Source organism: Pipistrellus hanaki, assembly GCF_964339955.1.
Source record: "Pipistrellus hanaki genome assembly, chromosome: 1".
In the NCBI taxonomy this organism is placed as follows: Eukaryota; Metazoa; Chordata; class Mammalia; order Chiroptera; family Vespertilionidae; genus Pipistrellus; species Pipistrellus hanaki.
In genome coordinates, this window is record NC_140503.1 from 120,516,567 (window position 1) to 120,541,164 (window position 24,598).

The 24,598-nt window shown below is 38.9% G+C and overlaps 1 pseudogene across 1 annotated transcript; it reads left to right on the top strand.

Annotated features, from left to right (window-relative positions):
• The first annotated feature begins 21,661 nt into the window (after positions 1 to 21,661).
• Positions 21,662 to 23,178, top strand: LOC311631876 (elongation factor 1-alpha 1-like; annotated as a pseudogene). Its single transcript has one exon. The product of its transcript is annotated as an elongation factor 1-alpha 1-like (transcript).
• Positions 23,179 to 24,598: the final 1,420 nt, after the last annotated feature.

A 24,598-nucleotide genomic window follows, 5' to 3' on the forward strand; every position in this document is an offset into this window, starting at 1 on the left:
CCCCCAGCCTTCCCTCTGAGGTTTGATGCTTCTATGTCTTTGGATCTATTTTTGTTCATCAGTTTATGTTGTTCATTGCATTTCACAAATGAGTGAGATCATGTGATATTTATCTTTCTCCAACTGGCTTATTTTGCTTAGCATAATGCTCTCCAGGTCCATCCATGCTGTTGCAAATGGTAGGGGTTCTTTCTTTTTGTACCACAGAATAGTATTTTATTGTGTAGATATACCACCGTTTTTTAATCCATTAATTTGCTGATGGGCTGTTTCAAAATCTTAGCTATTGTAAATTGTGCTGCTATGAACATAGGGGTGCATATTTCCTTTCTGGTTGGTGTTTCTGATTTCTTGAGCTATATTCCTAGAAATGGGGTTACTGTGTCAAATGGGAGTTCCATTTTTAACTTTTTGAAGAAACTCCATACTGTTCACAGTGGCTGCAAAGTTGTCTTTTTTTTTTTTAAATTTGTCAATCTAAAGGAAAAGAGGTCAATGTCTCTGGCTAAATAGTCAGATATTGCATGTTTTAAAAATTCTTGTGGCACACCAGTGTGCCTACCGCAGCACGCTGTATGAAAATCACTGGCTTAAAGATTGGAAGCTGAGCTGAAATTGAAGCTTCTTTGTGATGAATTTCTGCAGTGCCTTCTCTCTCCTAAATCCAGATTGAATACAGAATAAACAAACCTGAAACCGAAAATCTGAAGCCAAGTTCTAAATGTACAGTACTTCCATCCTCTCCATAATAAAAAATATCTGTTCTAAACTGTGTATTTTAGGAATTAGGAGAGTCACAAAACTATCAGAATCTTTAAAAGGGGCCTTAAAATCCATGTTAACACCTACATCACCATTTTCCAATTGCCTGTGCTAATTGGATATACAGGGGGAATCAGGGAAAATATATCCAATATCTTAATTTTCAGCTAAAAATATTACCTAGGATCTCCAACATTCTATGTCTTCCTTTTACCAAACTATTTATTTGTAAAAGATTAAAATAGTTGCTTTGTATATAGTTTAGCTTATGTTTGGAAACATAAGACTCAAAAGGATTGAAGAAAATATTTATTTGGTTGAAATAGTGTTAACAGATTTTCTTGAATTTTCTTCATAGCTCTTGACTGTTTCTTAATAGCATTCTTTCATCCTTTCTCCCTCCCACTGACACATGCTATTTTTTTGTTTTTAAACCTGGTGTCATTTCACTTGCCACTTGGTGAAATGAAGTTTCAATCACCAAGAAGCAGCAGCACATCAAAGTTCACATTTATGTTGTTTTATCTTTCTTCCTTGTGTTTGAACCTTGGCCTAATAATTCACAGCACTAACTGCAACCACGGGGAAGATCAAGACAGGGATAAGGGTTGAGTTATGTTGTAAAAGATAAAATAATCAAACACAACATTGATAGCAACTTTCATTTAAAGTTATCAGTCATTAGGTAGTTCTATCTGAGTTGTAGTTGACCAGTTATTAAAACTGACCTGTTTTTACATGTTTGGGGAAACTAATTATTTTTGTTTTTTGTTGAAAATTCAATCTAGGAATTATTAAGGAAATTATTATTTTAGATTTTAATAGTGTAAGTGATGGAAGTCAAGTAAATATGAAGGATCTCAAAGCTGAAGGTATAGTATCATAAGACAGGAAATCAGAAGAGGTCAGCCCACCCATTTTTTGAACTTTACATCTGTCAATCTACCATCACAGGTAGTTCCTGACACAGGTAGTGGTGCCCTGGCACTGTCTCACAAGAGTTCGAAGGTATGCATCTCTTTCCATCCGCCTTCAGCAAGTTCAAATGGAAACTTGAAATTGGTGATGGTGGAAGGATTTACAACTCAAAAATCAGTGATGCCACAAATCAGAACTGTTGTGTGTGGTTTTTCTTTTCTTGGCAATTCAATTATTAAATGTTTATCAGTACACCATTGATGCAACTTATTCTATCATTTGTAAAAGTAGGAAATGTCCATCTTCCAGAGTAACTAGCTTTAAAGGGAGTAAAACACTTCTAAATAAATCATTTGATTTATTTCTTGGATGTTAATCTCCGGTATACATTTGGCATGCACAATGTAAAAATCAAAAATTGCCCCCAAGCTACTGAATAATTAATTATTTAATAATCTGTGATATATATACTCCAGAGTCTGAACTGAAGACCTGGCTCCTCTATCTTGTTGACCATCACAGATTACCTCAATTTTATAGTCCAAGATGGCAACATCTACATGCATAAATTTGACATAACTCTTCATTTGCTGAGAAATTTTCAATGCCTTTAATAAAGATTTATAATTATATATCTTACTCATCTTTTTTCAGATTTATTTACATGCATATTATAGTTTTCTTTTGATATTATAAATGGTGCCTCAAAAACCTTTTGCTGGCTGGGACCGGTTTGGCTCAGTGGATAGAGCGTTGGCCTGCGGACTGAAAGGTCCCGGGTTCGATTCCGGTCAAGAGCATGTACCTTGGTTGAGGGCACATCCCCAGTGGGGGGTGTGCAAGAGGCAGCTGGTGGATGTTTCTCTCTCATCAACGTTTCTAACTCTCTGTCCCTCTCAATTCCTCTTTGTGTAAAATCAATAAAAATATATTAAAAAAAAGTCCCCATTTGGGGAAGAAATCGGGACTTAAAATATATATATATATATATATATATATATATATATATATATATATATATAAACCTTTTGCTGGTATAGGAGGATACAATTGATTTGGTTGTGTTGATTTTATATCTAGTCATCTTGCTAACATTTTTAAAGATCTAATAACTTGTAATAATTTGTCACTATATTATTTTAAATTTTTAAATAGACAACTATATCAAACAAAATTAACAATAGTTGTATTTTCTCTTTAATTTTTATACCTTTAATTTATTTTTCTTGACTTACCACATAGCCAAAACCTCCAGTAAGCTGGTGAATATATGTAATAGCTAGAGTATAAATGGCTTTTTGCCAATTTTAAAGGAATGCTACTAACATTTCTTCACTTTAAAATGATTACTGCATCCATATAATAATTTCTGTGTAAGTATTAGGGATGTTTATTATAATTTTATTGTTAGTTACTTTCCCTGAATTTTTTTAAAGAAAATTTATCTGTATTGTTAAAAGTATTACAGCTGTTCCCCTTCCCCTCTCCAGGCCTTCCCTGCACTGTTGTCTGTGCATGGGCAATGCATATACCCATGCAAGGTAATTGGTTTATCTCTTCCCACCTCCCCCCTCCCCTCTGAAATACATCAGTTTGTTGCATGTTTCAATGTCTCTGGATCTTTTTTTGTTCATCAGTTTATTTATTTTTTTTTTATTAGATTCCACATATACGTAAGATCATGTCATACTTGTCTTTACCTGACTGGCTGATTTCACTTAGCATAATACTCTCCAGGTCTCTCCATACTGCCTCAAAGGGTAAGAGTTACTTATTTTTTTTATAGCTACATAGTATTGCATTATATAAATTTCTTCAATAAATAGTGTTGAATAATTGGACAAGTACATGCAAAAAAATGAAACTAGACAACAAACCTACACCATACACAAGAATAAACTGGATAAAATACTTAAACGTAAGTCATGAAACCATAAAAGTCCTAGAAGAAAATGTAGGTAGAAAAGTATCAGACATCCCAAATAGCATATTTTGCATGGATACATCCCAGATTACAGGTAACATGGGCTGAAGGTTGCAAAGAGCTGGTGTCTCCAGGACTCCGTGTTTCAGCAACAAGGTTATTAATCTTCCCATACTGATAGTAAATTCTCACATTGGAGGTTTGCTCCCAGATCCCGGTCATACAATTCCCAGCCAGCTCAGAATGTGCTTCCTGAGGCTCTGTGGCAGGGCAGCGCTCACATGAGGGGCCTGCAGAGAGACTGGGGTGGGAGGTGTTGTAGGGAGCCATGCAGGAGCCCTGCCTTTGGTGGTTTGTTTGTAAACGCCCAAACTGAAATGGCCATTTTTCCCTGAAAGGAGCTCTCACTGTGTTTTACTTTATTTTATAGTATTACATTTCGATGCTTCAAATTAATTTTTATGTTTTCACTATCGTTTATAGGAAATATATGTATATACTAGTATTTATAATATAGTTAATGCTATATATTATAATATTTATAATTATTTTTGCCTGCTTATTATCCCTCCTTCCTTCTTCTGAAGCATTAACATGGAGGCACATTTTAAGTGGTTTATATGCGGGGGAAGTTTCGCCTACTCCAGCCACAGACCTGAATGAACGGTCTTCTAATCTATGCCTTAGTAATTGCCAGTGAATACAAAGCTATCTTAGATAAAACAGCAGAGAAAGGGACATTTACCTCCGTTTGAGACCATAGATACTGAGACGCATATACACCTGGAGCACAAGGCATCACCTTGGCTAAGATATGGAGAGAGCCTGCCTGATAACAAGCTACCTAAGAGGAAAGTAAAGTTGGAAATGATGAGTGACTGCTGCCTGCTCTCATAATGCCTCAATAATTACCTCCACATTTCAGTTACATGTGCAGAACATTCCTACCCACACCCACCACTTTTACCTTTGCCAGGTTGATTCTCCACTCTTGCTTATAATCAAAAGAATTCTAAATATCAAACAGTTATAGTTTATATCCCAGTAGGCATGAACTGTGAAAACAGAAGCCATATCTACTTCTGCTCACCCTTGTCTCCATAGTACCTATCCTAATGACACAAAGTAGGCAGCTCATTTGTGAGTACATCAATGACTAGACTATGTAAGGATCTAAAAATTGTATTGATTTTGCTATGTAGAATATAAGAAGACATATTTTGTCACATGTATGTATATATCCTTTTTATGTATATGTGCATGTAATCATATATATATAACAAATATCTGATGCATTCATAACCAATGAGTATCATAATGTTGCCTCTGCTCTGGTCTTACTTCTGTAGTCCTGACCTGTACCATTATCCTTGGATCCTCTTCCATATTTTGTGTTATTTTTGTGAACTTTTAATGCATGTACAGGAAAGCTCAGTTTTAGTTTAACATGTCTGGGCACCTACAGCAGAATAGCGGGGTGACCCCACCAGGGAACGCAGTACTGATCTGAGCAAGGGGACTATGGAGGTTGCTAAGAGTCAGCAGAGCACGCCTTTTTCTTTCTGATGACTTGTGAATAAGATTCTCTTTCCTTTGTTCAAGTCACTGGGAAGTACCTGTAGCCTGTTATCCTAGGAAACCTCCACCCAGTATGGATTTCTGCTCTGATCTCTCTGCTCTGTGATCTCTCCCAATGAGAGGAGTTTATAGAATTTGGAGAAGAGAAGAGCAGCTTCTGTGGTTGATAATAAACTGAAAATGTCTTGTTTGGTGCACAGAACTATTACACTATTTTTGTTTCAATAGAAAACATTTATCTTGATATAGTGACCTCTTAGTTTTCAATCTTTAAATGCATCTATGTGTACAGTGTACTTGCAAAGAATCCTTTTATTTAATTTCCCCCACATCAATATGAGTCAGGATACTTGAAATTCTGCATTTTACATTTAAAGATCAGGACATCCAATATTTTGTGGGATATATTTTACTTCCCCAATATAAATAGCCAAATTAATAATGGAAACAAGAATGCTGTGTAAAAACATTGCTTTCTTAAGTCTCTGGCATAAACACAGACTCATGTAGCAATAGCCAAATATAGGCAATTTGTATAAAAACAATGCTCATAAATTAACATTTTAGAAATTATTGGTTGTTTGTAAAATGTGATTTTAAAGATACTGCTGGTAATTCAACATGTGTTTCAGTTCTAATTACATGCCTCTTAACTGTCTTCATTTTTTTCTTTTTACCTCCAACATATTACCATTTGAAATGAATTTTTTTTCTGTTGTTTGTTTAAATATGCTTTTTAAAATTGATTTCAGAGAGAGGGAGAGAGAGCTATAAACATTAATGATGAGAGAGAATTATCCATTGACCGCCTCATGCACATCCCCTTCTGAAGATCATGTCCACACCCAAGTATGTGCCCTGTCTGGGAATCAAACTGTGACCTCCTGGTTCATGGGTCAATGCTCAGCCACTAATCCACACTGGCTGGGCATTACCAGTTTTTCCTCATTATTGTGTTTCCTCTTTACTTTTATACTGTCTGGAGCAAGGTCATATACCTACAGCTCTTTATTATATAGGACTAGAGGCGCGGCACACAAAATTTGGGTACTGATAGGGCCTCTAGTTCTGGCTGGCGATCAGGGCCAATCTGTGAGGTGACAGGCGGGGTGACTGGGGTATGTGCCACCCTGGTGCTGACAACTGGCTGGGTCCGCCTCCCATCACTGCCACCAGTCACCTCCTGCTTGCAGGCCAGCCCCACCTCCCAATTGCTCAGCCACCAGTTGCCTCCCTCTGTAGGAGGCAATTGGCAGGGCAATTGGGAAGGCCCCCACTGGCACCTACCTTGCCTGGCCTGGGGCCTGCAGGCTGGCAACAGCTCCTGTGTTGAGCATCTGCCCTCTGATGGTCAGTGCATGTCATAGCAAGTTGTCGTTCTACCAGTTGTTCTGCCATTCCATTGATTTGCACATTAGGCTTTTATTATACAGGATTACTAGAAAGCCATCTGGTAATCACTATTCTCTTCCTCACGTGCACTTTGTTTCTATGAGGTGCAGAGGAGATATTAGGAATTCCTGGGGAAGATCACAGAGATGATTTCTGAATGTAGTGACCATACTTTTCCATTTGAATGCCCTGGAGCACCTAACATGGAGTCAGATGGACACAGGGTATATGTTTGTTGAATGAATGCTTGAAGTAGAAGAGAACAAAACCAGTAATAGAGTTTACACCCTTCAAGTACAAAGAAAAGTACAGGCGTCACAATAATAAAATGATAAAAAAATATTCACAAAAATCTAATCTTTATTTTTATTTGGTTGTGCAAAAAAAGATTAAGTTGTCAAACTTAGGATTGATGTGACAAAATATGTCATCTTATATTCTATATAGCAAAATCAATACAATTTTTATTTATTTTTAAATATATTTTATTGATTTTTTACAGAGAGGAGGAGAGAGGGATAGAGAGCTAGGGATGAGAGAGAAATATCGACCAGCTGCCTCTTACACACCCCCTACCGGGGATGTGCCCGCAACCAATGTACATTCCCTTGACCTGAATCAAACCTGGGACTTTTCAGTCCTCAGACCAACGCTCTACCACTGAGCCAAACCGGTTTCGGCATCAAAATAAATACAATTTTTAGATCTTTACTTAGTCTAGTCATTGATGCACTCACAAATGAATTACCTACTTTGTGTCATTAGGATAGGCACTATGGATACAACGGTGAGCAGAAGTAGATATGGCTTCTGTTTTCACAGTTTATGTCTACTGGGGTATAAACTATAACTGTTTGATATTTAAAATTCTTTTGATTATAAGCAGGAGTGGAGAATCAACCTGGCAAAGGTAAAAGTGGTGGGTGTGGGTAAGAATGCTTTGCACATGTAATGGCACAAGTGAGAATAAATAGAATTTATTGAGTAGTCTCAGTAGTTCAAATTAATTAAAGGATGCCATTAAAGAGCAACTATATATTTTTTCTTAATTTGTTCTATATGTAGTGCTGAAATTTAGTGTATATGCAGCAACCCTTCAGCTGTCAGATCTGGATGGTGAGACTGGTCAGGAGGGTTTTGGACAGCTTGGTGAGAGAAGGAAAGGGAAGAAGGGGTACCTAGGAGAATCAGGAAAGCAGCCTTTTAGCAACAAATTTAGAATTATTTGAATATCCAAAAACTGGTCTGACTGAGCCAGTGTGTACTTTATATGCATCCCCAGTGAACAGCTGCAGTGAAGATTAAGGCTTGCAGAGTAGACAAACCAAATGAGCAGTATCCCTTTCAGCATGGTGCCCCTGCATGGACCCAGCAGATAAACAACAAAATACACCTATGTACTCAACACAAACTGCATTTGCTGCCTGGGTGTTGTGGGGAGAAAAATAAATGAAAAAAAAATATTGTTAAACCACCAGATTAGAGCTTATGCTTAGTTAGACCTTTTCCTAAAAGTTGATGATACCTAAGTATGTGTTTCTCCCCCGCACCCCCCCTCCCCGGCAATCTGCTGTATCCCTCAACAAAATGGCAAAAAAAAAAAAAAGGAATCAGCATGTCTTGTGTTCCAACAGAAGCAGACCCTAGGAAAGATTCAAGTGCCAATAGTTTGAGAGGCACAGGAAATTCCCATCAGGGGTAGGGATATGACAACAGAGGGAAACAAAGGGAAAGCAGCCAAAAACAGCTGTGCCAGTCACCAAGCCAGCTCCCATTATGGGTGAAAAATGATTTAGAACATACCCTCAGAGTTATTCTCCAGAGGACAAGAGTCAGACACCATCCACCAGTGGGGAGAGCCTTAGTTAATTTCTTGGCATTTTCCAGGTTGCAGGATGAGATGCCTCGGGCTTCTTCAGAGAAATCCCTCAGATGAGGAAGTGGTCTTTTAGCTCATGTTGCCAAAACAAAATATTATGGACTGGGTAGCTTAAACATTGAAGTTGTTTTTGTTTGTTGGTTGGTTTGCTTTTTCATGGTTCTGGAAGCTAGAAGTCCAAGGTCAAGGTACCAGCTTGGTTGGTGAAGACTCTCTTTCTGGCTTGTTGGATGGGCAACTTTTCTTATGTCCTTACATTGCTGGGCAAGAAAGAAAGAAAGAAAGAAAGAAAGAAAGAAAGAAAGAAAGAAAGAAAGAAAGAAAGAAAGAAAGAAAGAAAGAAAGAAAGAAAGAGAGGGAAGGAGGGAGGGAGGGAGGGAGGGAGGGAGGGAGGGAGGGAAGGAAGGAAGGAAGGAAGGAAGGAAGGAAGGAAGGAAGGAAGGAAGGAAGATAGAAAGAAAGAAAGAAGAAAGAAAGAAAGAAAGAAAGAAAGAAAGAAAGAAAGAAAGAAAGAAAGAAAGAAAGAAAGAAAAGAAAGAAGGAAGGGAGGGAGAGAGGGAGGGAGGATTTTCTGGTGTTTCTTATAAAGGCACTAATCTCATCATAATGGCCTTATGCTCTTGAACTCTCCTAAACCTATTTATGTCCCTCTGTAAGGCCTTATCTCTGAATACCACCACATTTGGGGGTAGGGCTTCAACATATGAATTTGGAAAGGGGATACTATTCAATCTATAGCATTGATAAGGCCCTCAAAAGATGGGCAGGGCACAGTCTCCAAGCATATTTCCAAACCTAACTTGGTGATGTGAGAACTGGTTATGATCTTGATCCGTTAGGCTTCTGGTCTAACCATACACAGTCCTAAGATACCAACCTTTGCATCAGAGGCAGATTGAAAATTTGCCCTCTCTAAAGCAATTATATTACATTACTTTCTCTAGTATATTTTCATACAGTTATTCAGAAATTGGATGAACAGAATTACAATGTCCCCAGTTCCCTATGCAAATGTAAACTTCACAAGAATTAAGTGAATTCTTTAAAAATTTAATGATGAAGAGTAAATGTTATTCTAAAGAATACTCCTTTTTATGATAAAACAAAGTAAAAATATCAATCAATATGACTGGAAAATCATTTTCTGACATCAAATGGATTTATAGATGAGAGAGAGCTAAATGAGCTAGAAATAAAGGAATAATGCACTGGGGTGCTTTTCTTCCCCTCCCCCCCTCATATGTTTTTATTGATTTTTAGAGAGAGGAAGGAAAAGAGAGGGAGAAACATTAATGAGAGACAAACATCAGTCAGCTGCCTCATGCATACTCCCTACTGGGGATCAAGAGCACAATCCAGGCATGTGCCCTGACTGGAAATCAAATCAGTGACCTCTCAGGTCATGAGATGACACTCAGCCAACTGAACCACACCAGCCAGGGCAGGGACGCTCTTGTTTATGTAATATGTTTCTTGAGTCTGATGAAATCTGAATTGACCACTTCTGCAATATCTCATAACATGGAAATGCTATCATGGAAGAAAAATGCTAAAACTAAAATTCTTATTGTCCATGGTATTCATTTAACTCTTATTATATGCACCTCCCTCCTGGCACATGGATATATTTACTAACCTAGCAGCTCTTTGAACTCTATACTTTTGAGATTTTTATGGAGGCTTCATCATGTAGATATGATCAATTATTCGTTCAATTTCCTACCCCCCGCCCCTGTCTGGAAAAGAGGAGTGGGGCTGACAGTCCCACGTTTCTAGCTATGCCTGCTCTTTCTGGTGATCATCCACCGTTCAAGAGCCCAGAGAGAGCCACCTCATTAGAACAAAAAAATGCTTCTAACACCAAAGAAATTCTAAGATATTTAGGAGTTCTCTGTCAGACACTCCTGTCACTCAGGAAATTATAGGGTTTTAGGAAGCTCTGCACCAGAAAACAGAATCAAAGAGAAAATATGAACAGAAGCTTGGGGCAAATATAAATTGTATATATTTATTATCATTATTATTATTAGTAGTGTAGTAGTAATAATAATGGTAATATTTCACAGTCCCATTCTATGTGCTGAATCCTTACACCTGTAACTCAGTCTTGGCTCTTCCCAGAACCATATATCTTTGACCGCCAGGGTTGGTTGAATGATTAACTTAAAACCAGTCAGAGCTAAAGACATATTTGCTGGGACTGCTGGGGGAGGGAAGCATGTGCTTTGGTTTTCCCATTTGGCCCCCTGATATCAAGAAGGAGGCATAACTGGATCTCTTAAGAACCAATGATAAAATCTGAGATTAAGCCAACACAAGAGATGGAGGAGGTGAGAGAACGAAACTGAATTATGTGACAGTGCTTCACACTCTGGACTGGACTTTTCATCTTAAAAAAAAAAAGTACTAATTTTATTCAGGTTTTTCACCTTTATAACTAAAAATTTCCTAATAGACACAGATACACAACCATTGCAAGTCCTGAATTTTAAAGCTAATGAATGCTTTGATATCAAATCTTTCATCTTATCTTATTTAGGATGTCAATGAAATATGTGAGCAGTGATTTATTTATTTTTAATTATTTATTGTTTAAAGTATTACATGAGTCTCCTTTTCCCCCCATTGACCTCTCCTCGGCCACCCTCACCTCCCAACACAGACCCTCACCCCTCTACTGTCTGTGTCCATTGGTTTTGCTCATATGAATTCATAAACAACATAAACTGATGAACAAAAATAGAATCAGAGACATAGAAGTGATTTATTTTAAAAGAAGGAATGTACTAGGAATAATTCCTGATCTTTTGGAGAGTTTAACCCTGGCCCCCAGAGTTCACAGAACATGGACTGTTACCACAGAGATGCTTAGATATTACAATATTAGCTTTAGCTTTTTTTTCCTGGTAGTTTAAATTTCTGTTGAAGGCTGAAAATATTTTAAATGAGATATAGTACTTCTCACCACATCTTAAACTATGGTGACTACAAATGTACATCAGACACACTTCCATTATGTTTTAAAAAACTCTTTTCTATCTTGAGGAAAAAATATTGACTTCTCCCTTTATTAAGTTAAAATAGATTGATTGACTCACAAAAAAAAAGGACAAAATTCAAATGATGGTGTCTATAATATTACATTAACTAGAGGCCTGATGCATGAAAATTGTGTAGCTCTGGCTTCATCTGGAATATTGTCTGGAAGGTAATTCCGATGTCTGGTCTAATTAGCATATTATGCTTTTATTATTATAGATCATTCAATGGGAAGGCTCAGATACAATTGCTCTTGGTTTCAAAGATGCTTTGTATAAGTTGAAGCTTGTGTACCTAATTTTTCATGCATAACTATGCCCAATTGTGTTTTTTTTTAAATATATATTTTATTGATTTTTTAGAGAGGAAGGGAGAAAGATAGAGAGCTAGAAACGTTGATGAGAGAGAAACATCGACCAGCTGCCTCTTGCACACCCCTTACCAGGGATGTGCCTGCAACCAATGTACATGCCCTTGACCTGAATCGAAACTGGGACCTTTCAGTCCGCAGACCAACGCTCTACCACTGAGCCAAACTGGTTTCGGCTGCCCAATTGGTTTTGCTTTTTCAGCTTTCATATCGGTTAGGAAAATGTGATGTAGTGTTAGAAAAACTTCCTGGTAGAGCGTATTCTATATAGTTGGGTTACAAATCAAAATGATTGCCTCAATACACCTATATCTTGTTTGATAAAGTTCACAGCTGACTTGTGTGTTGAGAGACATTTTGTAAATTTGACCTGCAGTGTGAAAATTGTGTTTATTTGATTTTGGAATTTACATTGTCATAAACCAGTCAGGGTTCCTTCTTCTATAATTAGTTTTAGAACAAAATTTATTTTCAAAAAGTGTGACTCTATAAATTAAGAAAAAGAAAACTATGTTTTTCAAGTCATTTAGAGATAATGTGTGCAAGTCAGGAAATGGGATCTGCTTCCTATCTCAGAGAATCATCTCTTTCTTAAAAGATCATTCTGTCACGCAATTCACTGGACATTCATAAGGTTCAGAGTGCAGAAATGAAGATTAGCTACATTATACCAATAATAATTGAAGAATTATTCCTAGGTGGGCCTTGAAAACAATCTATTAACTTAGCAAATGTGATCTCTGGAAAAGAGCTCCAAATTGAATTTCATGGTTTACTCCTGTGCACATTTATGCTTCCTCAGTGGAATGAAAGAAATCATAGCTATGAACAGACGCATAGATTCATAAACAAACAAAAAAAACAGAAGTGGGAGATAACAGAAATAATTTGGCTTAGCTTCTCATTTTAGAAGCTTGAAATTAAGCTTATGTGAAATAAAATGAAAAACTTGGAAAAACTTTTAAGCATTTAAGTTGTTCTGGGTTTCTTTTACTTAAATTTGACTTCTTAATCATAGAAATAGATGGAGAAATTTAGAAGTCAAGTAGTACCTAAGGATTATAATTTTTAAAATCAATCTCTTATCTCTCTCCTCTGATAATATTGTTAACATGATAATATTGAAAATATATAAATATTGTTGATCAGTGAACTCCATTGCATTTAATGATAATATTTGATATACAACCTTGTTTTTCTTGGAAGATACTTGTCTTTTTGTGTTGTTTTTGGCCTACATTCTGATAGAACTATAAAACTTCTCTCATAATCAAATGCATTAGGTCTTCTTCCCTGCCCCAACACTCATCATTTTCCCCTTGGGAACGTAAGTCCTAGACATTAGAGACTTCCACCTGTGTCCTCCAATGAAGAGTGCTGCTACCTAGGCCTGCTCAATAGTTGTCATCATATATGAACCAGAAATTGTGCTGCTTTCTTGTGTAAATTACTGCTTCCTAGATTCCATGTCTTCTTTCTTCTTGGTTTTCCTCTTGCTTTTGGTACAGCATACATTTTATTTGCTTCTTTAGAAGGTTTGCTTCAAAAGGAAAGTTCTTGTGACCTTGTTTGTTTCAAAATATTCTTATTCTTCTTTTAACATTGGTCATATATTGTTACATATTATTCTCATTTAAAATTATTTTCACTTCATAATTTCAAAACAATAATACAATTGTTTGTATATATAAATACTAGGGGTCCAGTCCCTGAAATTCGTGCACTAGAATGGGGGGTCCCTCAGCCCAGCCTACCCCTTCTCACATACTGGGAGCCCTCAGGGAATGTCCTACTGACAGCTTAGGCCCGCTCCCTGTGGAGAGCAGCCTAAGCCACAGTCTGGCCTCCTTTTGTGGGAGGCAACCAGGCTGATCAGGGGAAGGCTCCAGCCCCTTCACCCCGCTGCTGCAGCCACTGCCAGTCACCACAGCCGCCAAGGTGTTTTCATCAACACGGACTCCAGTCCCTTCACCAAGAAAAAAATGACAACTTTATTTAGGCATTTTCAAGATGTGTCTTTCATAGGATATGCATTTTTTCTTTCTTTCTTTCTTTCTTTCTTTCTTTCTTTCTTTCTTTCTTTCTTTCTTTCTTTCTTTCTTTCTTTCTTTCTTTCTTCCTTTCTTTTTAATCCTCAGCTGAGGATATGTTTCCATTGATTTTTTTTAATATATATTTTATTGATTTTTTTTACAGAGAGGAAGGGAGAGAGATAGAGAGCCAGAAACGTTGATGAGAGAGAAACATTGACCAGCTGCCTCTTGCACACCCCCCACCGGGGATGTGCCTGCAACCAATGTACATGCCCTTGACCTGAATCGAACCTGGGACCTTTCAGTCCGCAGACCAATGCTCTACCACTGAGCCAAACCGGTTTCGGCTGTTTCCATTGATTTTTAGAGAATGGAAGAGAAATGGAAAGACAAAAAGAAACATCAAAGTGAGAGGAACACTTTGATTGGTTGCCTCCTGCATGAGCCCTGACCTGGGCCCTTCCAGGGAGGAGCCTGCAACCTAGGTACATGCCTTGATCAGAATCAACCCAGACCCTGCTGTTGGCAGGCCAAGGCATTATCCACTGAGTCAAACTACCGAGGGCAGGATATAACATTTCTTAGTCCTCCAGCAGCAGACCTTCCTTTTTTTTCTCCAGGAGTGTGGTGGAAAAACCCTAGATCACTTTTTTGGATTCTTTTTACCCAAGTTACTAAGAATATTACCAGTGGCATACAGAGAGCTTAGCCAATGAGCAGTCAGAAAAGGTGTTTCCTCTGTAATTCACACCAATCACCGGACTCGGCCCCTGTCCAGGCCCAAAGCCTCAGGACCTGGGCAGGGGCCCCCCAGATTCTCCAATTGCTGGCTCTGCCCCTGCCCAGGTCTAAAGCCTTTGGCCAAGGCTTTAGGCCTGTGAAGGGGACCCCCAGCTCCCTCCAATTGCTGGCTCTGTCCCAGCCCAGGCCTATAGCCTCAGGACCTGGGCACCGGGCCCCCTAGCTCCCTCCGACGATGCTCTAGGCCTGGGCAGGGCCCCCCAGCTCCCTCTAATGGCTGGATCTGCCCCTGTCCAAGCCTAAAGTCTCTGGCTGAGGCTTTAGGTTTGGGCAGGGGCCCCCTTAGCTCTGATCTCAGGCTAAGCCTTTCCCAGGAACCCCCTGGCTCAGGCCCTTCCCACGCTGCTCAGGGCCCATGTGGGGCCTACCTCAGAGTGACCTGGGTACCAAGGATGTTTCTGAGACCCAGGCCGCTGGGCTGGGTGCCTACGCAAATTAACCTCCATTTTGTTGGGTTAATTTGCATACTCACTCTGATTGGCTGTGGCTGTAGGAGAGATAGGGTTAATTTACATGTTAGTCTATTATTAGATAAGATATTGCATGTATGTGTTCTTCTGAAGACTTGTAGGACATTTTTATATCCATGGTATTCTGAAAATTTTCTTTTTTTCTCTTTTTTTTAGTTACATCCTCATATAATTACCTTTTTTCATTGTGAGAACTTTTTAGATTTATTCTCTTAACTTTTAAGTATACAATACAGAATTGCTAACTGTGGTCACCATGTTATACAATATATCCCCAGCAATCATTCATTTTATAACTGGAAGTATGTGCATTTGACCACCTCTATGCCCCCTCCCCACCATCCCCACTTCAGGCCCCACCTTGGGAAAGAATTTACCGTCTTTCTATGAGTTCTGTTGTTGTTGGTGGTGGTGTGTGTGTTTTTAGATTCCATCTATGTATACTTGAAATCACAAAGTATTTGTCTTTGTCTGACTTGTTTCTCTTAACAAGGGCTGGGGAACCTTTTTCCCATTTGGATATTTATAACATCATTTGAGGGCCATGCAAAATTATCAACTTAAAAAATTATCCTGCTATATATGGTCAAATATTTAATTAACTTACTGCTAATGCCTTGGCAGGGGCCAGACCAAATGATTTTGAGAGTTTTATATGGGCCTCAGGCCAGATGTTCCCCACTCCTGATATCCCTGAGGTTTCATCCATGCTGATGCAAATGGTAGAATTTCCTTATTTATAGCAGAAGATTACATTTTATGTATATAAGCCACATTTTCTTTATCTATTATCTATTGATTGACACCTAGGTTGCTTCCATGTCTTGACCTTCAGCCCTGAGCCAGACTCGCAGCTGGGGAGTGCAGCAGCAGTGGCGGAGCCTCCCCCAGCTCCACGGCAGTACTAAGGGTGTCCGACTGCTGGCTTAGATCTGTTCCCCATGGGCCTAAGCAGTCAGTCGGACATCCTTCAAGGCTCCTAGACTGCGAGAGGGCACAGACCAGGGTAAGGGACCCCACATACACACCTGAGTGCATGAATTTTGTGCACTGGACCTCTAGTGTTTTAATATGTCTCATGGTCTTCTATATGGTTTCTTTAGAAAAGTATCTATTTAGGTCCTTTGCTCATTTTTTTAAATTTGATTTTTTATCTTCTTTTTGTTAAGTTGTATGAGTTCCCTGTAAATTTTGGAGATTAAACCCTTATCGGAGATAACATTGGCAAATATGTTCTCTCATGCAGGTGGGCTTTCTTGTTGTTTCATTGATGGTTTCTTTTGCTGTGCAGAAACTTTTTACTTTGATGTAGTCCCATTTGTTTATTTTCTCCTTAGTTTTCCTTACCCTAGGACTGTGGTTGGCAAACTGCATCTCGCAAGCCACATACAGCTCTTTGGCCCCTTGAGTGTGACTCTTCCACAAAATACCCAAAGACTTTCATCATTTGCACAACTTGTGGTACTAGATGGGTTATCATCATTTGTAAGCAGTCGAGTCTTTGCTCTCAGGGTCTCTAATTGGGTAAGGCCACGGCTTATACTCTGAATTTGGGGGTTGGGGTGCTGTTAGGTGGTTGATGGGCCAGCTGACCAGGCTTTGTTTTCAAGTGGGTCTGCTGGGTGGGGTCCCTAGTTGGGCAAAGCTGTGGGCTATGCTCCATAATCACTCATGGGTATGTTGAGCCTTGGGCTATGCTACCCACATGTATGATTGCACTGGTTGGACTTCATGTTCAAGCAGGAATATAAGTTGGACTTTATGGTTATATGGGACCTCAGGCTGTTCCTCAAAATTGTGCAGCAGCGATACAGCCTGGACTTTGCAATCAGGTAACTGAATTTTGCCTTTGGTCAAGGTCACTGGTTAGGCCCTGTGGCTGAGGAGGGCCTTTAATTGTACTCTACAATTAGGTGGGGCTGGAGACTGTGTTCAGCAGTTGGACTGGAAAGCAATCTGGGTTCCATGGCTGGGTAGGATTGTAGGCTGGGATCTGCATCGCCATTACTACAACATATGCTCAGAGTAGTACTTCTTAAAAATAGAAGCTGGCAGGCTAGAAGGGGTCAGTTGGGGAAAAAGGGTATATCTGTAATAATTTCAACAATAAAGGTAAATTTTAAAAAATAAACAAGTAAAAAAAATAAACAGAAGTAGAAGCTGGGAACATATTTTTTGACTAAATTGGTACTTTGTTAACTAACTATGTTATTTTTAATGGGTTTGATTCCAAGTAAGAGAAAATCAGCTCAAAGTGGCCTCAACAGTGAGGAGAGTTCACTGGTTCACATATGAGGAAAATCCAAAGATAAAAGGCTCTTTGAACCTGGTTTGGTACAGTGACTCATTCCATTCAACAAGAACTGAATTTATCTATGTCTCTCCAATCTACCTTTGACAGTGTCAGCTTTATTCTTATTTTTCCCTATTTAAGTAGTGATGCTGCCAACCACTATCAGGAATATGTGTTTTCTTGTCAAGACCAGAAAGAGAGAAGGGCCCTTCTAGAAATTCTCTCACAGAGAAGATACATATCTTTCTTGAAAGCCACAGTAAATCTCTTGCATTTTAGTGACAGGAAGTGAGTCACTCATATATTTCTGAACTAATAACTATAACCTGTTAACCTCAACCTCAGACATAGATTGAACCACTTGAGCCAGATATGCTTAAGCCATCCTTAAATGAGTTTACCCAAAGGAATGTGTTTACCCATAGCAATAAATATTTATTAGATGTGCTGGACAAAACTGCAAAGATCACTTCACATTAATGCAGCTTTTTAAGTCAACCCTTGTACATGAATATGTTATACCTTCTGTCAGATGATTGGCATTTTGATTTTTGCTGAATATTCCTGTTCAATTAGCATAATCCAAAAGAAGTATTAATTTTAAAAGTTCACCCTATCCAGTATCTCCTTTTCTTCCCTCTTTTTCCCTTTCTCCCTTCCCTATCTCTCTTTCTCAATGACATATAAATATGTCTATATAAATTGTTTGTATCTATCTAATCCACTAATATATTTATTATTTAGTTATTTAAAAAAGTTACATGCTTAAAGTATATTAAGCTTTATATGTCTGCTCCATTTTATATTTTTTAAAAAGTACTAAATTCATCTTACTGTTTCCTTGAAAATATCTTCAAGCTTATCAAGATTTATAGTCATAGCACATTAGATTCCTGGAAAAGTTGTTGTTCTAACGTACAAAATTAATAATTTTAATGGAACATTCTTGATTTTATTTTTCTCAGTTGATATAGCTAAATTACTATAAATAGTTGTGCTTATGTTATATTATTTTCTTGTAACTATTAATAGGTATTTAAAGCATAATATCAATTTGACCATGGAAACCCATTTACAATCTTCACTTTTTCTTCTTATTTATCTAATTTTCAAACAGAAATGATATAAAGATTTTGCTGAGACACCATTCACTTTGAATAATTTATAATCAATGTGATTTTTCTAGTAGTGCTAGATCACTGACTGATCATTTATTTATTATGTGTCTGAGTGTTTTATATTTCAAAATAAAATTTTGATGGACATTAAATCAATTAGAATACAGTTGACAATCATTGAAGTATGTGGTGGCCTAAACCTCTTATTATTTTGATAAATCTACACTGATAAATACAGCACTTAAAACTACCGAGAATCTCATTAAAATGAGAGAAAACATTAGAATGAAAGTTTCCAACTCTGTTATATAAAGTAGTCCTTTTAATGCATCCTAGATTTCAAAGTTTCTGTTTTGTGCCTGAATGGATTATAAACTAGCAGTTCTTAGTGAGAATGTCTATGCAATATTTAAAGTAAAGCAATCTGTAATTAATATTTGCATTTTAAATACAGAGTGTTGTAAGGCAATTACATTTAATTTTCCAATCACAATACTGTAAATTTTTTCAGTTCCCCTTTATAACCCTTAGTTATTTCACTGTGAATTCATCAGAAAGATGCTCAGGGAAATCAAAAGTGGTGAAACCCAACTACAGAGCTCAGCAGCAAAGAGACAGAGAAAGAATAGCAGTTCAAGTATGGCTAGCAGTGAGGTTTTTGAGGGATGCAGTCATATAAGTTTTGGTATTAATTGGGACCAAAAGCCAGGGTGGCCCAGAGAAGCATTTGTCTATAGTGGGGAATAGAGCTCTTGCTCTGTTTCCTGAAATTGTTATATTAGAGTTTTATTCTAGGAAGAGAGAGGAGGGGGTATATATATCTTAACAGTGTAATGGGAAAAACAATTATTTTTGAGTATGCAGAAGTAACATTTTATTTCAGTAGCACCTTTGGGTTTTCTTGGAATCTCTGAAAAAAATTTATTTCACCAATTTAAGATTAGGATTTACCATTGGGTAGTGGGGAGGATATGTTTAATAAGTTAATATGTGAAAAATAATAGGACATCATGGCTACCACATGGTAGGGACTGGTGAGTGCCTGAGTTCTTGCCTGCCCTCCTTCTTTACTCACTCTTTCTCTGCATTCTTTCCCAAAAAAGGGAAGTGGGGAATTTGCAACATCGAAGAGGATTAGATAAGTGAAATCCTCCATTACTAGTGGGAATGGGGTTCTTAAGATATCTTAAGAAAAGGTATTTTCTAAGACTTGCATGGGAGAATGAATGGTTTTTATTTGTGTGGAAATAAATCCCTGTTTGCATAGTCTCATGTTTCTTCATTCCTGGAAAATACATAGCTGGGAGTTTAGTAGAGCTAAAAGCAGGGCCAGTGTCCGAGGTTTCTATTCTAGGGTTGAGCTGAGTCTGATGTATTACTAGGCTAATTATAGTCCATTGTGTAGGTTCCACATGGCTGTGAGCTACATGGGTGAATGCAGGGGAGTGCACTGTCCCCCTGCCCCCCACCGCCCCACAACAGGAATCCCCAAGGAGTAAAAGGACCAAAAGTGCAAGATCCAAGAGAGAGAACTTCCTTTGTTCAGGAGTGAAGATTTTGCACCCTTGCAGTGGCCACACTATTCTGGCCACTCACTGATTTGCTCCCAGGTGTGACTGACAGATAAGCATCATCCCAAATCATGTAGATCGGGGGTGGGGAACTTTCTTCTGCCAAGGGCCATTTGGATATTTACAGCACCATTTGCCGGCTGTATGAAATGATCAACTTAAAAACTGGCCTATTATATTTGGCCAAAATTTAATTAACACCCCTAATGTCTTTTGGCAGGACCAGACCAGATGATTTTGCAGGCCTTCTTACTGTATGGCGCATGGGCCTGACATTTCCCACCTATGCAAGTAAGGTCTAGAGGACGGACTTGGAGAATGTTAACTGTAGCTTCCCAGCAAAGCTATATAAATGGCATGCCTATATTATCTACTCTTGTCTTTACTCCTTTCCTGTTATTAATAACTAGAGGTGCAGTGCATGGAATTCGTGCACTCAGGGGAGTCCTCAGCCCAGCCTGCATCTTCTTGCAGTCTGGGAGCCCTTGGAGAATGTTCTACTGCTGGCTTAGGATATCCTTGGTGCTGCTGCAGAGTCGAGAGAGGTTCCCGCCACTGAAGCTGTGCTCACAGAGCCATGAGCTTGGCTTCTGGCTGAGCAGCCCTCCCACTGTGGGAGCGTAATGACAACCAGGGGTCAGCTCCTGCATTGAGTGTCGGCACCCTGGTGGTCAATGCACGTCATAGTGACCCGTCATCCTGCTGTTCAGTTGATTTGCATACTAGCCTTTTATTATATAGGATAACTAGAGTATTAACAGTATCATGGATGCCCCAGAGATTATTGTGGAACCACTTATAGTTTGGTTGTGAACTGTCTCACAGTGGGACATTTTTTTCTGAAATTTGGAGTGAAGAGGGAATATGTTTGATTTCTTAGATATTAGGATATGGGCTTTTCACATCACAAAATGGTTGTAAGAATTAAGGAAATTATACACAAAATCCTAACATGCTATACAAGGAAGAAGCACTTTGGAATCAGAGACACCAGAATTTAAAAAAAATGCTGGTCCTAGAGCTAAATGTAAAACCATTTATTTTCTCTCAGTTCCTAATGCTTCATCCTTACATTGTGGTGAAACATATGTGTGAGATGATATGTGAGAATTTGTGCAGCTCAAGCTTGGCTGTAAATACGGGAAGTTGGACTAGAATGTGCAGTGTTCCCCTGGGCAGGATGTTTCCCGGGCTCTTGTCTGGCCGAGTTGAAGAATGAAACCATGTATGAAAGGAGGTATAGTAAATAGTTAAAGGTGAACATTTATTTAGAAACAAGCACAGACTCCATGTGGGAAGGGAAAAAGAGTCCCACTGAGTCCCTTTTCCTTCGGTTTATAAAGGCTTCAGATCTTTGTGCCTTGATATCCCCTCTGGTTAGTTACTATCCCCTTAGATTGGTTACAATAGCAACTCCTGAGCTCAAACCTCACATGAAACTTTTTTTTTTTTTCCAATGGGTTTACCGCCAGAACACAGGTGTCCTGAAAACCACCATTAACTCAAGCCCAAGATGGGAAAGGAAGAAAAAACTCATATCAACATCGTCGTCATTGGGCATGTAGATTCCAGCAAGTCTACCACTACCGGCCATCTCATCTACAAATGTGGTGGGATCGACAAAAGAACCATCGAGAAATTTGAGAAGGAGGCTGCTGAGATGGTGAAGGGCTCCTTCAAGTATACCTGGGTCTTGGATAAACTGAAACCCGAATGTGAGCGAGGTATCACCATTGATATCTCCCTGTGGAAATTCGAGACCAGCAAGTATTATGTGACCATCACTGATGCCCCAGGGCACAGAGACTTCATCAAAAACATGATTACAGGCACATCTCAGACTGACTGTGCTGTCCTGATTGTTGCTGATGGTGTTGGTGAATTTGAAGCAGGCATCTCCAAGAATGGAAAGACCCGTGAGCATGCCCTTCTGGCTTACACTCTGGGTGTGAAACAGCTGATTGTTGGTGTTAACAAAATGGATTCCACTGAGCCACCCTACACCAGAAAAGATACGAGGAAATTGTTAAAAAAAAAAAAAAAAAAAAAAAAAAAGTCGTCACCTACATTAAGAAAATTGGCTACAACCTTGACACAGTAGCATTTATGCCAATTTCTGGTTGGAATGGTGACAATCATGCTGGAGCCAAGTGCTAATATGCCTTGGTTCAAGAGATGGAAGGTCACCCATAAAGATGGCAGTGCCAGTGGAACCACACTGCTTGAAGCTCTGGATTGCATCCTGCCACAAACTCGCCCAATTGACAAGCCCCTGTGTCTGCCCCTCCAGGATGTCTACAAAATTGGTGGTATTGGTACTGTCCCTGTGGGAAGAGTGGAGACTGGTGTTCTCAAGCCCGGCATGGTGGTCACCTTTGCTCCAGTCAATGTTACAACTGAAATGCACTATGAAGCTGTGAGTGAAGCTCTTCCTGGGGACAAGGTGGGCTTCAACGTTGAGAACGTGTCTGTCAAAGATGTTAACCTTGGCAATGTGGCTTGTGACAGCAAAAATGATCCACCAATGGAAGCAGCTGGCTCCACAGCTCAGGTGATTATCCTGAACCACCCAGGCCAGATCAGTGCTGGATATGCACCTGTGCTGGATTGTCACACAGCTCACATTGCTTGCAAATTTGCTGAGCTGAAGGAGAAGATTGATCGTCGTTCTGGAAAAAAGCTGGAAGATGGCCCCAAGTTTTTGAAATCTGGTGATGCTGCCATTGTTGATATGATTCCTGGCAAGCCCATGTGTGTTGAGAGCTTCTCTGACTACCCTCCTCTGGGCCGTTTCGCTGTTCGTGACATGAGACAGACAGTTGCTGTGGGTGTCATCAAAGCAGTGGACAAGAAGGCAGCTGGAGCTGGCAAAGTCACCAAGTCTGCCCAGAAAGCTCAGAAGAAAAAATGAACATTATTCCCAACACCTGCCACCCCAGTCTTAATCAGTGGTGGAAGAACGCTCTCAGAACTGTTTGTCTCAATTGGCCATTTAAGTTTAATAGTAAAAGACTGGTTAATGATTACAATGCATCGTAAAACCTTCAGCAGGAAAGGAGAATGTTTTGTGGACCATTTGGTTCTTTTGTGTGTGTGGCAGTTAAAGTTAATAGTTTTTAAAATCAGTGCTTTTCAATGGAAACAACATGACCAAAAATCTGTCACAGAATTTTGAAACCCATTAAAATAACAAAGTTTAATGAGAAACCTGTGTGCTCTTTTGGTCAACACTGTAACTTTCTGTTATACTACTTAGGTAAAAGGCTTCAGAATTGCCCATGACCTATTTCCAGTGTTATATCTGCTGATAAAACTTAACAATTGGATAGTTCTGTTAACATTTTTTTTTCCTGGGTGGAAACTTGAGGGTTTTTTGTGAGTATCTCCCCACCCCCCGAATCACCCGTCTCTTAATGGTAAAAGCTATGGGAAAGGGGGAGTCTGTTGGTGTAACACTAAATAGGTTAGGACAGGTGAGCAAAGAGTAACCTTGTATTTGTAAGCTACCCGTATTTTCGGACCATAAGACGCACTTTTTTCCCCCCAGAAGTGGGGGGAAAAAGTCCCTGCGTCTTATGGTCCAAATATAGCCTACACATATACTGTAAAAAAAATGTTTTTACTTGCCCGGCTCTGTGTGGTCTCTGTGTGCTTGCCCGGCTCTAAAATGGTTCTAAATGCTGCTGTTTACTTTATAGGGTTGATTACATGTGTTTATGACTGTGATGTTGGGTTTTAATGGACATAAAATATTTTAGGACACTATTTGTTTCAGAATCTTTTTTTCTTCATTTCCCTTCTCTAAAAACTGGTGCGTCTTATGGTCTGGTGCGTCTTATGGTCCAAAAAATACGGTAGTTTCTAAAGGCCAAATTCTGTAAAGGCCATGTGTTAACATAAAATTTTGTAGTTACATCAATATTGAGTAAATTTGTTGGTATGTCAAATTTTAGTTTTCCAGTTTTACTGGAATGTAAATTCACATTTACAAATGTTGAGGTAGTTTAAGAACCTTAAGTGAGGTTTGAATAGTATTGAGCACTGTCTTGCTGCAGTTATTGTATCCAAATTCTAGGGGGGGGGGAAATGATGCTGGACAAAACAAACAAACAAACAAACAAACAAAAAAAAACAACAAAAACCAAACAAACCTCACATGAAGTATGTGAAGTTCCCTCCTTCTTCTTCCTTATTGTTTCCCTATTCCCTGTGGGCTTTCTTCTTTCCTCTCTGAGTGAGGAGCTTCCTTCCCTTTATTCTGTAAATGTATACCTTTCTGCAGCTCTAGGCTTCCTGATCTTATGGAAACTACCATCTGCTACTCCCAGCTCCCTTATCTTATGGAAATGTACCCTTTGCAGCTCTGTAGCCCTGTGCTTTTTCCATGGACCCCTTAATTCCTAAAATTTTCTAAACCTGCCTATTTTACCCCTAAAACCTCCTTTTAGCA